General features: G+C 42.9%; 1 long non-coding RNA gene across 1 annotated transcript; it reads right to left on the bottom strand.

The window, feature by feature from the left end:
* Positions 1 to 794: 794 nt before the first annotated feature.
* LOC308191506 lies at positions 795 to 11,534 on the bottom strand. The gene is made up of 3 exons (XR_013948083.1): positions 11,103 to 11,534; positions 3,317 to 3,416; positions 795 to 1,557 (listed from the first exon to the last, which is right to left on the bottom strand). It is a non-coding gene; the product is annotated as an uncharacterized lncRNA (long non-coding RNA).
* Positions 11,535 to 17,397: the final 5,863 nt, after the last annotated feature.

Raw genomic sequence — 17,397 nt, 5'->3', positions numbered from 1 at the left:
CAGCAAGGAGATTGCTCGCTGGATCCCCTGGCATTGCACACAGCTAGTGGGAGGGAGGACACTTCAATGGGAACAGCTTAAGGGATCTGTTGGGTTTTGCAGTGGTCTTCATCCTTTTTTAACAGGTGGAAATAACTACCAAGATGCACAAAAGCACAGGTTCTAATCTATGCAAGATAAAAGCCACTGCTTGTAATGGGGCATCCATCATTATTAATTTAAGAGTTTAGAAGGTGTTGGGAGAAATCTCTTCTTCCAGATGACTTCATTGTATATACCATTATAAAATGGAGGGATCCCATAGAGGGCAGTGAGGTGACAAGTGCAAAAGCACAGTAGGCTTATGGTCAGAATATTTTATGTTTATTTACTTGCTTGTGACTGGATGGGGGCAGCTGCAATGGGCAAACCTGGCTGATCAGGTACAGAGGCATTTTCAGTTCCGCGGTTCTGCCCTGGTGGCCAAAGGTGGGCACAGCTCTGTTGGGAAAGACTGCAGAAAGGCATGGAGAAGCATGACAGAAGTGAGAGTTAAACAGATTTTTGACCAGCAAGGCAGCTTTTAAGATTCGGCCTGAATGAGAGATGCTGTGCTGGGGTGGTGGTGAAACGAGACCAGTAATTATCACTGGCGGTCTTACAAGTGAGGAGCTTATGGTGCTCATGTGATAGCAAGTGTTCGTTGTGTGCCGAGCAGTTTTCTGGAAGCCTTGGCTTTGTTTTCCCTTAGTGCTGAGAACAAAAAAGAAACATTGCATGGAAAGTGCAGAATGGATCCAAAAAGAACAATGGGATTGTGCTTGATTTGTTTAATTCCAAAATCAAGGTCACTTAGAAGTACTAGAGCTTTTATTTGTTTTATTGTTTTTTTAAGGATTTTTTTTTTTTGGCAACATCTTTCTTTTCATTTGACGGCCCTGTCATCCCAGAACTGTATACGTTACTGATCCTGCCTGTATTCAAAGCTGTTATTAAGTGGAGTCTTTTAGATTTTAGAGAAATGATAATGGTTCCAAAGATGACAGAAAGTGGCAGCTGGTGACAAAAAACCCCCTTGATAAGACGACAACAGTAAATCAAACTACTGCCACTTTTTCGTTTCATGTTTGTTAATACCACCTCGCCTTTTGAAGTTTAAAGCAAGGTTCAAAAGAGCCAGGTGCTGAATCATAATATTAAAGCAAGTAAGGATCTCCATGAAAGAGAGGAGATCTGAGAGGGGAAAGCAACAAACACGGCTTTCAACTGCCTTTTGTCGGCCTTTCTGCAGATGTCACCAGTTGTTATCCCCAGCAGAGGCTTCAAGCTTGTAGCAGTGCCTCTGGCTGATTCCATCTCAACGTTTCAAGTGTCAATCAAAAAGGAAGGACGCAGCTTAGGTCCTGGTCATTGTCCTGTGAAAAGAGCCAAGCATTTAACATTGATTTAGCTCCCTCAATATACAAAGATAGAGCCAGCTTTGTGCAGCGAAAGGGCCTTTGGCAAGGTTGCTTGTAGAGCAATTCCATCGCATCCGATGCTCCTTGGTTTAGCTGTCACACTGCAGTGTCTGGAGTCCTATGAAAAGTTATTCAGGAATGAGTGAGCAAATTAAAAAGAAATAACATGCTCTCCTAAATAGCAAAGCAAGCTATAGAAAGTGCTCTTATCATCATTTAGCCCTGAAAAGCATTTTTAATAAAAGTATTTTGTGCTTTTAAATACCATTTAACAAGGAGAATAAGATGTTTCAGGACAAGAGGGGGCCCTTATGAAACCCACCTGCACTGGCTGAGATAACCAATTGTAACCACAAAGTGCTTTTGGTCAAGTGCTTGCTGTTTTTGCTTTTGAGCCACTAGCATTCACCGCCATCCTCATATTGCATTGTTCTTCCATGTGAGCGTCAAGCATTGCCCCAAATCCAACACCAGCAGAAAAGCCCTGCCTGATTTCCACTGATGCCCCACATTCCTGCTCTCCTGTCCTGCCATACATCAAATTCCTGCCCGTCTCTCTCAAACAATCTTCTTTAAAACACCAAGGCAATTTCATTCTCAGTCGTGGTGTTCCCCATCGTTTCTTGCCAGCATTGCTGATGAGGCACAGGAGTTACTTGGCTTTGTGACAGAAATGACCAGTGGGTGGCTGTGCTTGGGCTGCATGGGCAGGGCCCTAGTGGGGAAAAGTTCTCGTGAATGCTGGAGAAACCACATCATTGCCTTTAAAAAAAACAGTCAGGGTAGGTTTAAACTTTGCCCCATTAAATAATGCCAGATTTGTGTAAACAGATTTTTACTGTCATTTTGGTTATAAGCAGGGCTCTTCTTTATGGGGTTTTCATCATCTAAACTATCAAACTCAGCATGGTAGCAGCCTGCTGAGCCATCCTGCCCAGGTATCACAGTGGCAATAGTCTTGATCCAGCACAATTCTTGTGCTTTGATCAGAGGAGGAAAGTAACTTAAAAATGGGGAGAATGTCCCCCTTCTGCCAGATCATTATTGCTACTGTTGTCTGCTTTGCACAATGTTTTCTCCCAATGTTTTCATCCTCCCCTGTGCAGAAATACAGGTTAAAAATCACGGGAAATGTCACAAGAAATAGAACATCTCCGTGATGACAATCATGTTTCAGAAGATTGTTTTTCTTTTTTAAAGGCTAGTTTTCTAGTCAAGCCTTCCTAAGCAAACCCACACCAACTGCGGGTACTGTTCTGCCCAAGGGACCCAGGGGTGTGGGTGTGCGGTGGTGCTCTGCCTGCCCCGGGGCAGGGTGAGCCACTGCAGGAGCCACATTCCTGCAGCCCGCTCCATGCAGTCCTGCTGCCCACCTTATCTGCAATTTAGAAATATTCAAATAGAGGGACTGGCAGGAGTGGGTGTATTTTTAAATAGACGTATCATTACAGACACGCTTCTTTCTGTGTTCCTAGAAAGGAGAAGGCATTTCTAACGGCCCCCCTAGCTGGCGCTTCAACAGGCAGCTGAAGAGCACAAGACTCAGAGTTGAGGAAGCCACGCAGTTTTGTAGACTTTCACTGGGATTTTTAGAAACAAAATATTTGCTCAAATTTAGCCCATGTGCACCCTACCCCCCTTCCTTTTTTTTTTTTTTCACTCCTTCTGTTGAATTTGCTCACATAAAATGCATGTTAGCTTTAATGGGCCCCACCTTATACTTTGTCAAAGGATCAAGGCAACGGGAGACGTTTGCTTCCCCCCAGCCCCCTGATCACCAGTGTGCCATGCCTCCCCCAGTGCTGAGAGCACCCCTGCCCACACGCTAGCGGTGGCTCTGCTTTCCCACCCATGATGGTACAGCTACAGCAGCCTACCCAGCACAGCTCCTCTCCTCTCCAGCATCAGGGAAAGCAGGAGGCAGACAGGGACTTCTTGTCCTGTGGTTGTGCTGGGCATCCTGGCATATTCCACAGGCTTTGGATTAGGGATCAACGAGGTATTGGGAACAGAAATCAGAAATAAGCAAGAAAGCTCAATTTTTGGTTACATGTTTTTACAAGGCAACTAACAGTTCAATAATCCAGCAACTTTTGCCCCTTCATGGCTCTAAGAGAGCGCACAATTCCCATGTAACCTATATAGCCTGAGGCTCAGAGTGTGAACTGGACTTGACTTCATGGGGTTCTTGGGAGACAACAGTGATTTTGTACATGCACAATATGTGAAGGCTGCTTGGAGACATCTATGCAGGGTCCATGTAACTAAATCAAACAGAGAATCATCTCTGGGGCAGAAATGCCTGAGAGTCACTTACAGCCTTTCAAGCCTGTTCTCTCCAGCTCACTAAGGAAAGGCACCAGAGATGCTCCTGCTCCGTCTTCCTGTCCACCTCTGACTTGTCCACTACTCCAGTCACAGGGGACATTCACTCCTTGTGATTTTTGGTTACCATTCTTGTGCTGCACAGGCATGTGTTAACTGAGAGGCAGAGACCCCACCACAGTTTTCTTTCTTCTACCTTTTTGCAGTTGAAGATCAAGTGCTATGTCTCTGGCACAGTACAGCATTCTGTTTGGGGGCTCGTAAATTGTTTGGAAAGAAGTCCTGAGAATAGGAAATTACACTGAAGTAGAAGTGCACCTGTGCATGTGTGTGTGAGAGAGAAATAAGGATGAAAACAAGCTGAGGATGCTTTATCCTAAATCAAGCATTATAAAGCTATGAAACCAAGGACTTCAGTGAGCTTAAAAAAAAAAAAAAAAAAAAGGACTTAAGGTCTGTTTATAGGCCTGCTGATATAAGAAATGCACAATTAAGGTAAGGAGGTAGCTTTACCATTTCTTCACAGTAAGATAATGAGGGGAAAAAATGAAAAAAAAAAAAAAGGAAGAAAATGAAGAAAATGTCATCTGAATCTAAGTTTGGGTCATGGTCACTGAAATGTCTCATTCACAGCTGTGTGGTAATGCAGATCAGAAATCAGGGCACAGTAACCATCTATGGTCTCGGTGGCCTAATCTTTCCAGGGTGTTTTCCATCCCAGCAGTCCCTGGCTTCCAGTGAGTGCTTCTGGCTGTGCTCTTCCAGCAGCACATCTTTCTTCCTTGTTTTGTTGGGCCAAATTCAGTCTTAGTTCAAGCAAGTACACCTTTCTTGAGGGTGCTTGAGGGGCCCAGTTTGCACAAGGACAAGACTTGACTGACCACCACTGCTGAACAGCTGGTCAAGGCCTGCTAATACACTTGTTAAACCACCTTTGTTTAGCCATTATTGTCTCTTTGGGAATTAAAAAATCTCTCTGACAGTGTTGCTGCCTTGTTTGCTTCCACCACCACCCCCCTTGCCCCAGGACAAAGCTTTTATTTCATTCCCCACCCACAATAACTCACTTATGCCACTCTGCCTTCTCAACCTGTTCGCTCCCAGCCCTCCTGCTCTTTGTGTGGACGTTTTTAAAGACCACATATGTGAGCCATTTATTCTCCTTGGGGGTCAAAGCAAAACAAGTGTCAGGAGAAATTTTCTATGAGCAAGTAGACATAAGTACATCGCAAACCAGTTTCAAAACTTTTTGAACAACAGTGCCACATACCACATCCTTGGAGGTCATGAGATAATGCATTTGCATTCTTCGGTATTGTGAGAGTAACGTTTCTGGCTGCCATTGTGTCCGATGGAAATAATGGCTTCTGGTCACCACAGGTTAGTAGATGCACACAGCAGACTATATCACATCAACTTTGCTAATGCAGAAACCATTGTACATCTAGACGTTTCTGCCTTAACCACGAAGAGTAATTGCCTAAGCGTTTCATTGGAAAAGATGGCACAGTCCTGGGAGTGTCAGGGATGTAGCATTCACAAATCAATTCATAATTTCATTTTATAGAAGGAAGTCATTTTTTACTATAATCGCAAAGTATCATCTTGCGTAAGTGCCTATTATTACTACTGTTAAGGGCTATGGCACAGACAAATGAAGTTTAATTTGTTTTTGTTTGAGATAGGGGAACTCTGTGTTTACACTTTTTCTTCATTAGCAAAATCTTAATGTATGTAGTCCATGGTGAGCATTTGCATTCACCTTTCCCACACAAATACTCTCTTTGGTCTAGCAATTTTCATGCAACTTAACTGATGTCAGACAACAAAAATCTAAATTACAGGCATTGTCTTCTTCATTTGTCAGGCAAAAGCTCTATGGTCAGTCAACATTTTCCAGAGCTGGTGCGACTACCGGAAATATCACTACATTGTTTTGCAACTATTTTCAGTGACTCTGATGATAATTGCAGCTCAGCTATGGATGTCATTTTCAGAGCTACCAGGGATCCACAATCACAGCTTGAATCATCTTTGTAATTAGAAACATAAGCAGTCCGAAATTAATAGCCAAACCTAAAGAGATCCTCTCCTGCAGGACTCTTCTGAAAGCTAAGCCCATTTATTCATCATGACTTGGTGGCAGAGCTAATTTTCAAAGGAAGGAGTCTCCAACTTCAGACACCTCCTCTAATTTGATAACAGGACTGCCTGGTTTCAGCATTATTGTCCATTTACCATGCTTAAAAACCAAAGCAATCTTTCTGGGACCATCTCTGTTTAATTGCTACACAGCAAAAGCAAAGGGAATACTAAAGCATAGATTTACATTCACTAGGAAGACAGGGGCCAATGACTGAACTGTGGTTGCCTGTCTAACTGAGGATATCATCACAAAGACACAAAAAAGTTGTTTGGAGGGGACCTCTGGAAGTTTCTAGTCTATATGCACACTGAGAGTAGGACTGTGGCCAGCACTGTATCAGGTCTAGAGCTCTCTTACAAGGTAGAGTTTTCTCATCTCTGTGTTCAAGTATGTTTAGTTTGTATTGAATAAATAAATATACAATGGGCCAGTGAGGGATGGGAAATCCCAGGATAACCCAGGCTGGTCTAAAGAGTACACGTTCCATCTCTTTGCTAGTGCAAAGAGAATGAATACTATTATCACAGTCCTGATGCTCTAAGGCTATGTATGAGGCAAGGTTTTGCAGAGAAAGAAGTAACGTGTTAGGCTAACTGATCTACCAGAAAGCCATCAGGCTCACAGACCCCCACCCTATTCAGTATCGGACCTGAAGAAGGGTTCCTATCTGTCTTTTTCCAGCGTGTTTTCTTTTTTCCAGCTAAAACTATTCACTGAGAACTGCATTTGCAGATAGCTTTGGCTGCTTTGAAATGGCATTATTATCTGATTCTTTATACTGATCACCTCTATCAAACATATCCCATATGGCTGTTATCAGCAAGCCGCTGGTTCCATGGTAGGCACCAGACTACCACTTAAGTTTCTCATGTGCTTGTCCCACAGTCCCACTAGCTTTTCAGTCTTTGAAATGGTATCCATCTTCATCGTCCTTCTGCTTGCCAGCATGCTGCCACCTATACACTACTCCTCCATTCCTCTCGACTAGTTTTTCTCTCATTGCTCATGCAAGTTGCCATGATGTTAAATAACAAGCTCACAGCCAGAATTACTCTGTGTAAGTGTAATAAAATTGTTTAGGCAAGCTCCTCAGAGAGCTAATATAATTCTGTTCAATCTTTCTATGTGACAGCATTAAACCTCAGTCATCTTTCTCCCGGTGAGGTTTCTGGTTTGTAGTGCACTGTATTACATTCTCCCTGTCTGGGATCACCAACACCAGACTGGTGCTCTCCTTCTGCTAGCACTCTCCAATTTGCCTTTTGGGATTCTTTTTATGTGCCTTCCAGACTCTGCACCTTTAAGTCTCTCTCTCTCTCTCTTTTTCTCTCTCTCTCTTTTTCCTAAAAATTTAGCTAGAACAACAAGTATAAGAAACTTTGCTTTTGTTGTTTTCTAAACAAAAGTTTGAATAAAAGCTGCACTTTCAAGGTATTTATAGAAATCTAAGTGGAAAGCGTTAGGAAAAAAACACTAAATAAAGATGCCTATTAAAATTTAAAGAGCATAAGGCTTCAACAACTCTGTCATGATACATGCATATGTAGTGCATATTAAGTACACACATATATAATCTTAGCATTACATGCATGAAATTAGACATACATACATATGTGATTGAAGATCAGATGTTAACACTGCCTTTTAAAAATATTGATCAAGAAAAATAAAGCTGGTAATTAATGTCATTAAGCCGTGTCAAAATATTTTCTCTTTAACATAGCATTTACAATTAAGCTAGCATGAAATGTATCAAATATAATTATCATATGACTTAATTAGTTTGGTTTTCACTTTTTTTTTTTTATAGTCTATTTCCCATTAGCCAAAGTTTTCTGTGCATGTGAAAGATGTGACAAGATGGCACAGGCTAAAGTATGCCAGGATGCATGTGCCTGTTTGATCTTCACATCTGCAGGAATAGCCAACTAACTCCAACACTGGCATTACCAGTTCAGTTCAGCCTACAATTTGGCCCCTACTATGTTTATTATTAGATGGAATGGATGAGAATATATTCATTTTCTCCTGAACTTTTTGATGACCTTGCTCTTTCTTCCTTTCTTTCCATTTCTCATACCCCATCCAAAATTTGTTCTGCAGAAATTCAATGCCCCTGCTTTTTTTCTTTCCTCTCTTGAATCTCAATTGCAAAGCCAATGAGATTTCATCATGGCTTATATGCTCTTCCACTTGCTATCTGTAATCACAGTCATTGTGAAACTCAAAGCTAAGTCAAGAATTGTTGCCTTTTTATGGCTCCCTCTTTTATATATGTTGTGTTGGAGAGCGGTCGTTACCGCTTTTTTGTCATTATTTCTGGGCTTCACTCCATTAGCTAGTGAACAGGCCTTCTCTCATTGCTTTCCTTCTGTAAATACTGTAACATTCAGCTTCCTTTCAGGCTTGTGCTTTTAAAGAAAATCTTTGTACAATTAAAGATATGAAATTGCTAAATACAAGGCTGCATTCATTGTTCTCCCTTTTTAAAGGTTTAATCACACTTAATGGCTCTCTTGAAAACTTGAATTTTCCATGTTGATGGTTTTACCCCACTGAAAGAGTTTGCTAATATACTTTTCAAGTGTTTTCTCCTTAAATGAGCTATTCAAGAAGTTTTGTGCAGAATAAGATTGAGGAAGGATATATCCAGAAACAATTATGAAAAGGGTCCAGGGCTATCTGTTTATTCATTGGTGGAGATTCATGAGCTCAGCAGCAGTCAGAAATAGAAAAGAGAAAACAGAGGCCTGTCCAGCTTTGAAGGACACATCTGGAAATGTCTCATGTTCCTCTTATCAGACCAATGCCAGAACAACTCTTGCTCCATCTTGAACCCTCCCAAGATGCAGCGCCTGTTCCCCACGTGGTGAGCACCAGTCAAGGCAAGAACCAGGCTGAATACACAGGCCAGAGAGTGAATAGTGCTGCCCCAGGAGCTTTAGTCCCATGTGTCTTGTTCCAGCCACAGCCACCACCATGTTCTCTGAGAGCACCTCACTGAAGATCATAGATAAGACATAGACCGGACACTCGTGCGTTGTTTGTCTTTGAGGTTTCACCGTGGCTGTTTATCACACTTAGGAATGAAGCCACGTGCCCTGTGAAAGCTCTGAAAACTTCCATACACAGCATCCCATTTACTCAGTAGCACAAATTCCTTTGTTTTGCTCAATGTTTCTGTCTTGATAGTCAAAGCCCTTCAGTGTATTGGACTTTGCTTCCTGAGATATCACGTCGCCTTCCACCAACATGACCTCCCATGACATTTGACGGGAACAGTCAGGACTGTGGACCAAGTGGGGGGGGGGGGGGGGGGGGAATTTGTGAGCTTATACAATGAAATTCTCACAGCTCTTGGATCTAGACTTCGTCATTTGCTTTTGTCCTTCCTGATAGCCATTGATTCCAATATATTCAGAACAAAACGTGCACCTCTTTTGCTCCATACTTGTTTTTCCCAAAAAGTTTATAAACCCCCCTGCAGATTCCCAGTCCCATTCAGTATGCTGAAAACCATAAACAGAACAAACACAAACCTTAGGGGACATCTTATAAACAACAGAAGAAGAAGGGAGACAGAGAACAAAATCATCTCTGCTATTTTATTTATATGTCTAAATACTTGGCAGTCACTCAGCTACTTTGGTAATGGAGGCTATATAAGTAGGTAGGTGCAAGGATAGTGAGATGAAGATTATAAATTAAATGTAGCTGGAGTAATATTTCATCTGTCTGTCTCAGGCCTGATACCACAACATAAATCCTGAGATACTTTAGATTAGATAGATGTGATATGCCAATCTCCACTTAAATATTTTGGGTCTGCTCCCAATAAAGTTAATGGAAGTAGGATCAGCTCTTTATTGCTCCCATGCCAGCAGTGAGTCTTCACTTCCCATCAAGCAATTCATGTTCTGTATTACATTGATAGAAAAGCCTCATTGTGCCCGTCTCAAAGTCAGCAGATTTTGTTTTATCAGTGGGAGCCCCACTGGGATATTAGTACTTTCAATTGAAACTCCCAGGCTTGGTTCATGTGGTTCAGAGCCCCTGGTTCTCACTGTGAGCGTGCTGGTACTATGGTGCGAGCAAGAGCAATGAGCTCCCCAATGCTCTTTGTCTGGAGAGACTGAGAGACACAAGACAGCTTCGCAACACCTTCGTGTTCTCCCCTTCTCCAGTCCCAGGTGTATCTGGAGCCCTGTTGGCACCAGGACCATCAACAGCAGCTTTTGGGCAGCTCTGCATGGGGATGGATTGAAACCATCATGGCATGCAGCATGGGGGCAAGAGGAGATGCACCAAGAACCCCCACACCACCCATGTGGACTGTATGCTACAGGACTGCAGTCATCATACACAGTTATTTTAAATGAAGTCACTCTGCTTGCACTCTTAGGCCATCTGGATTTGCTCAGGTGGCTGCGGTCAGGAATGGGATTTCCTAGCAGAGAGCCCAAGGGGGTGTAGGCGGAGTGCCCAGGGAGCATCCTCCCCAGGACAGGAGTAGGCTGTCAGATCACCTGCTGCTAATGACATCAATTTATCTAATAACCCTCTCGCTGTTCACTGAAGGAGAATTTTCAGCCCAGTTATCTGAATTGTCACTTACTACAAACTCAAGAGATCTGCTGGTCATATGGAGCTGAACAATAAATGCTGCACATGCCTGTAGCACTTCTGGGTTTGCTACATAAAACCATATAGCTGGGGAGCAGTAACAGGGTCGTGTGCTGTACCTAACAGGCCATTACAGAGCAGGTTTTCTGCATTTATGAGTAACCATTCCTGGAGGACTCTTGTTCAGGATAACAGCAAACAGCAAACACAACCCAGTGTTTTAATTGCAAAGCATTCAAACAGGAAAAGAGGAAATCCAGGGACTGAAGATCATTACGTGCCACATCCTGCTACATTTGCACATCCCCTGGTACCTGCAATGGTCCTGTCTGATCACTCGAGCTGCCCACAGAAGCCCCGGTGCATCCTGAAGCACATGCCCCACGGGAGCCCAGCACAGGCTTCAGGACAGCCATGATTTCGGGCACTTTGCTGCAGACAGCTGCCGGATGGGTGGTAAGATAGCGCTCCAGGTGAGTGGCAAAACCCAGGTCTCTGACCTTTTCCCCCACAGATGGTTGATAGGCACGACGTGCTATCAGGTTTCTTATGACTGCAATAACACTTACTTCCTGAGTCATCCCGGGGTGGGCAGTGTCAAACGGCTTTGTCTGGTGCTCTCGCTCAGGTTTTCTTGTAGACTCTGTGCTGGAAAATGCTCAGTCCTTTATCATCTCAAATCCACCAGGAACACCACACGAGGACATCTTTAAAGGCCATGTGCTGCTCGTTCAGTTTGTTTTCTTAAACACAGAGCATAGCCAAAGTTACTGATTAATTTCACACAGTACAAGGAGAACTATTGATTTCTTGTGCCTGCTTCTGACCCTTTAAGATATAAAAATGCAAATACATTGCTGAAAGAGAGTATTTATTTATTCCTTGCACCTGCTAACACATGACTTTAAAGCAATAAGAAGCTCTTGTTTGCTCTGTTTTGATAAACTCTAGCCCAGTTGGTATTTCACTGAAACAATCTGCTAGCACACTCGTTTCCACGCTCTTCCTCCCATCGAAACCACCCTTCTGCATGTAGCTCCAGGGCCCTCCAGCACTGCCAGAGCGCACACACAAGTGGTGGACCTGCAACTTTGCTGGCAATGTTTATTTTCAAAAGACAAATATTGTGCCAGCATTAACTTCAATTAGGAGACTTATTTAACAATCTGACTACTCCATCTGATGCCTCAAGGGCAAATTTCAGCACTTTATGGAAGATGTTGGCCAAAGACTGATCTATATGAATAAAATATAGAGGGGAGAAGTTTTAATGAACATTTGAAAACAAAACAGGGTTTTTTGCAGGGTGTTTCTCCTTGTTCCTTAGGACTCAAAAGCTGCTATTTGAGCCAACAGAGGCTTCCTAGCTAGGGGAAAATTGTAAAAGTCAAAGCGTTTCCGAGTCAAAAGGAAGGACAATGTGTTCAGCTTGCGCTTAGGGACAGCACAGAGGGCAGTCTGCATGGGATGCTGGTGGTGTCTGCCTGCCCTTTCCCATCCCAGGCGGGGATAGGTGTGCCCAGCCTCACACCAAGGCTCCCTGATGCTGCTGGCACTGGGGCCTCTCACTCCCAAAACCCACCCCCATGGTGATGCAGGAGGGAGCACTGCATCGTCCACCACCCAGAGGATCGCCCCCAAAAGCACGCAGATAAAACAGAGACAAAGGTGACTTTGTAGCACTACTCTGGGTGAAATTCCACTTTTTTTTTTTTTTTTTTCTCGTGTCTGGCGGTGTCTGATGTGCCTTTGCTGAAAAACATTTCTATTTTGATGAGGACACAAAAGCTTGAATGCTTTTCTGAACCAGTTTGGTGGTAACTGTGAGCTGGGAATTATTCTCACGAGACTTCAGACATGCATAAATTATTAGAAAGAGACATAACCTTGCTATGTAAGCCTTAATTATCATCTCTAGTACGTTATAGTAAAGATGCAACCCCCTATAGCTCCTTTAGGGTCATGCAAATACTCCTCAGATGGTGGGAAATCATGGACTGGTTCTGAGGCCATTTATATTTGCATCTGATTCTGCTCACCCATCCTTATTTCACAGCCAAACACACAACCATCTTTTTCTATAGACTTTAATTCAAAGGTCTCTCGAACTACGGCAGCTGGGAATGCTCTGTTGGAATGACTTTCTGGTGGAAAATCTGCCTCTTATAAAATTGGGATTTCTTTTATGGGAAAATTTCAATTTTGCCAGAAATTTCTGATTTTTCTATTAGGAAAATTAAACTGATGGCTCCATGGCTGCTTGGCTGGAAGGCCCCTGTCGGTTCTGTTGTCGTCTGCAGGGAGAGAGCAGAATTGACAATAGTCTTCCAGGCAGGCAGCTGGGGAGATGCAGCAGGTCTGGAAGAGGGAGGAGGGGAGGTTGAGTGCCCTGGCGCTCTGCCGGCCCTGCAGCCCAGCTGCCTCCCCAGCAGCCAGGCTAGGGGGAAGGCGAGGAGGAGGAGGAGGAAGAGGAGGAGGAGGAGGACAGGCAGGCGCAGGGTGTCCAGCCCGCAGCAGCCTGCCGACAGGGCTCTTGCTGCCTGCTGCTCCCCCTTTTCAGCAGGCAGCTGGCAAGCCCCAAGACATTCCAGTTTGCTTCCCCTGAAAGGGATTTTGATTTTAGTTATATTTTCTGGAGAGTTCTTCCCAGGGAGAAAAATAAAATAAAATAAAATAAAATAAAATAAAATAAAATAAAATAAAATAAAATAAAATAAAATAAAATAAAATAAAATAAAATAAAATAAAATAAAATAAAATAAAATAAAATAAAGTAATTTTTTTTCCTCAATTTGAGGGGAGAATGGGGAGGGATAATTTCAAAATGACCATTTTTTCACAGAAAGGAATTCCTGTGATTTAGCCCACTCTACCTTATACTGAGAGGGAAACAAACAAACAAACAAACACACAAACCCTATTATTTCTTACAATAATTCATACATTATTAAAAGTATAGTGCAGGAAATAAATGCACCTGTGGAGAGGGCCAGCAGAAGAACACCACTGGTCATGTTTAAGATGTATTTGGTGAGCACAGTGCTGCCTCGTTGAGCACCAGCAGTGCCAAAGTCCTACCCAAAAGTCCCAAGGAGCCCTGTGCCTTTGCCCATCACTAGGCAATAACTGGAGAAACAGATTTCAATCAAATCTTGTAAAAGCAAAGAGGAAGTGTAACCGGATTGACAAGATTTAGTCTGATGCAGTTTGGAATGGCTGACTGATAAATCCTAGAATTCAGGGATTTTTATGGAGTTGGTCATAGACCTTTAAGTATAACACAGTGAATGTGTCTTGCTATAACATAGATCATAAACTGGCAGCTGAGCTCATTTCAGGCTGTTTCACAGGCTGCAAAGCCTCTTCCATTGTGTGTTTGTGTGTATTTCTCACCCTTCCTGAATGTGTTCAAGTTATCCTCTATTTAATCCGCGCTGACTACCAGCAGTAGAAGCTGTAGCTATAATGATGAGAGGAAAACATATAGTCACTTCCTGACTCTCTAAAAAGTGTTTAGCCCCAGTAATGAGTTCTGGAGGGCGTCCTTTGAGATTTCACACACAAACACACACAAAAGCGCTCCTATTGTTGCAGGACTCATTATTCTTCAGATCTATGCAGATTTTTCTAAAAGAAAAAGACCAAGAGTTTTGAAATCTTTGAATAATTAAGTTCAGTAAATCAGATAGATGAAAGATTTCAACAAGCACCCTTAAAGAAAAAAAAAAGTTAAATTGCATTTGTCTGCATTCCAATAATCCATCCGTGATTATCCTATAGATACTGTGCAGCGTGTGATACCAGTATTGATGAAACACCAAAATGTAATGGTGGCAGCGCAGAACATCAGCAAAGTAGAAGAGCAAATACGACTTTAATTGTAGGCTCTCTATTATTATTTTATAGTGTAGGCTTTTCGGATAATTTATTAATACTAACAAAGATGAGTGATTTGGAGACTGCATATTTTTTATTTCTAAGGAGTTATTTTATTTGATAATGACATTAAATATTAGAAACTATAACAGCTGGTGTGTTTATCCTTACTTGAGTGTATTAACCTCTTTAGCCCTTTTTTCCAGAAGAAGGATTCAGCATTACAGATTTGACTGTCAGCTGCAGTGCCTGGCGGCCCGTTGGATTGGCATCCTGACAGAATCGAAAGTCCAGTGCTGCAAGTAAACATGGATGACATTGCAGATAGATAGAACTGGCTGACTTGAGGCACCTGCAGCTGTTTGCACCAGAATAAAAGCAAAGGTTGTGGTCACTGGAGTGGAAAAACACTGAATTTACCTCTAGTTATTTTGCTTGGGAATTTCCCCCCCCCGCCACCACCTTTTTTTTTTCCTGGTTGTACATTTTGGAACCTTTCCACTAAAAGCACATTAGGCTGAAATACCTAAGTGAAAAAATCCACCAGACACCGGAGGGTTTTATAACCTATATTTCTCCCCCCCTTTTTTCTTAAATTCATTGAACAGTTTCCCCACCAGTTTCTCCCTGGTAACAACTAGCACTTCACCGGTGTGAATACTGGTTTGCAGCAAAGGATGCAAACAATGAATAGCCAGAAATAATTCTTAGCAGCCGATTTTTTTCAATATTGAATAGCCAGAAACACTTCTCAGCAGCTGGTTTTTTTTTGTTTTGTTTTGTTTTTTTTTGTAAACTTGGCATTCGCACAGACTGCCACAAGTGACAGAACAACAGCAACCCAAACCATTTTGTTCTGTAGAAAAGCTCTTGATCTCTTAAGCATTCCTGCTTCCCAGGACAGGTCCCCAAAGTCCTTAGAAACAAGGAAGGCAGCACTGGAACTTAATAGCTGCTCTCCCTGGTATCCTCCGATCGATCAAATTCCTCGCCAGAATATTCATTTCTGTAGCATCGCGGATCTCAGCGTGCTTTACAAACAGCAATTAATTGCCATAATCCCCGGTAAAGGTATTATATCTAGTTCACCAGTAGATAAAGTGACGCACAGAGAGCTTGGGGGACTTGCCCAAGGTCACGCTCTGAGCCAGCGGTGATCCGGCAGTAAAGACCGGAGGCTGGGCGGCTGGCGGGGCGATGCGGTGCTGTGCCCGGCTGCGCGGGCTGAGCCGCGATCAGCAGCCGAGCTGACAAGGGGGTGGCAGAGGTAGGTACAGCAGACACGAGGTGTTTGATGGCTGGTCTCTTCCCCTCTGCCACCTGCATCCCTTTACAACATCAGATCATTTACATTTTTAAAGAAAGTGTATTCTTTTTCATCATGGGCCGCTGGTGAGCCTAACGCTATCTTTTGTGCGGCACCCCCGCTAACAGAGGTGGCGGAGTATCAATCACAGCTTTCCCTGGGGTCATACCTTACTATGCTGGCTCTTGATCAGAAAGAAGCAGATGGTTATTTACAAATAAAATAATCAAGACCTCAAGAAGGTTGCTTTTTTTTTTTTTTCTCCCTTAAACCCTCCTACAGATGAGGCCAAAATAAGGTAAAGTTGCTAGTGTCCCCCTCTGCCAGCTTTCAAGGACGCTGCCTGTCCTACCAGCACCTTTAAACGCGTTATCAGTTAAATTTGCCAAAGAAACGTGTGGCACCTGACAGAGTAGAGTTGCCTTAGATTATTCAGTGGCTTTCATGAGAATCTGGCACTTAAACCACAATGTGAATTACTGCTAGATTATTGTGCAGGAATATTGTTATCTGCCATACACTATGTGTTTGCAATCAGTTCTTTACAAGCAATGCACAGACTGCCTTTGAATCTTTTTCAGTAGCCATGGTCACCCTCCTTCTTTATTTAGTGTTAAGTGTTATTCACTTAGCAGTAAAAAATGAACAAAAGAGAAGAAAGCAGGTGCTCTAAGTTTACTCTGCAGCCAGCTGTCAGGAAGACATACTTTACTTATTTATTTATTTTTGCAGAACATAAAGGGGATTTATTGGAAGTGTTTGGAAAAAAAAATATGAAGCATACGTTCAATCGGTCCTTTTTGTAATCAATAAGGTTACTGAAGCAGAAAAAACTATAATGAGTTGTCACAGAATTTGAATTCCCACTTGCTTCCTTTTACATGTATTCAGGCAGAAAATCATCATGGAAAGCTGAAGTTGGGAAGCAAGGTCTGGCTATGACTCTTGGGTTGGGTTTGTTTTGAACTTACCAGGTAGCATTTCACCAACAGCTTGTTGAGTGTCAGGGACACGCACAAGCTTCTTGTATGGGCAGGATAAGTGACGGTCATGGAGGTGCAATTTCCTTGTGATTCAGGTGGGGAAACCTCCCTGGTGAGGTACGGCTGATCTTGCTTTCAGATGTTCAGCCACACCAGCATGTCTCTCTGGGATGACTGCAAATTTCTTCTCCCTCCAACTATTCAGCATTGTCAACCAAAGGTTTAAGTGTTCCCAGCTCTAACATAAAGAAAAACAGAGCCCAGCACATAGACTAAAGACAGCACTCTCAAAGGCACCTGGAGAAGATGTGACCATACATCCCAAGGGTTTTCATGTCCTCCCCTCCTTTCTAGTACGCGGTGAGAGTTTTCTAAAAGAACTGCCATAGCATGTGAAAAAAAGGAGGTGCAGAAGTGTTGGGCCACCTACTCCAACACCAGGATCCCTGCCCTGCAGAATGGTAAGGCTTTGTCAGAGTTCTGCTGGTTTCTACTTATACCTGAGAGTCAGGATCTTCACGCAACAGTATGGGATGCTGTGTGTGGGCTGTAGGTTCCTATGCTGCAGGTGGGGATGGAAACCTGCTAGCATTCATGCAAATTGTGAACTACTTCATCTTGAGACTTACATGTAAAAAAATTGCTGAAGGATGTACATCAAAATTTTTAGCAACAAAATCCTGCCCTCACTTACATCAA

This window comes from Anser brachyrhynchus (genome assembly GCF_964034855.1).
Source record: "Anser brachyrhynchus genome assembly, chromosome: 3".
Classification (NCBI taxonomy): domain Eukaryota; kingdom Metazoa; phylum Chordata; class Aves; order Anseriformes; family Anatidae; genus Anser; species Anser brachyrhynchus.
Note: the sequence above shows the minus strand (reverse complement) of the source record. Positions and strands in the feature narration are given on the sequence as shown.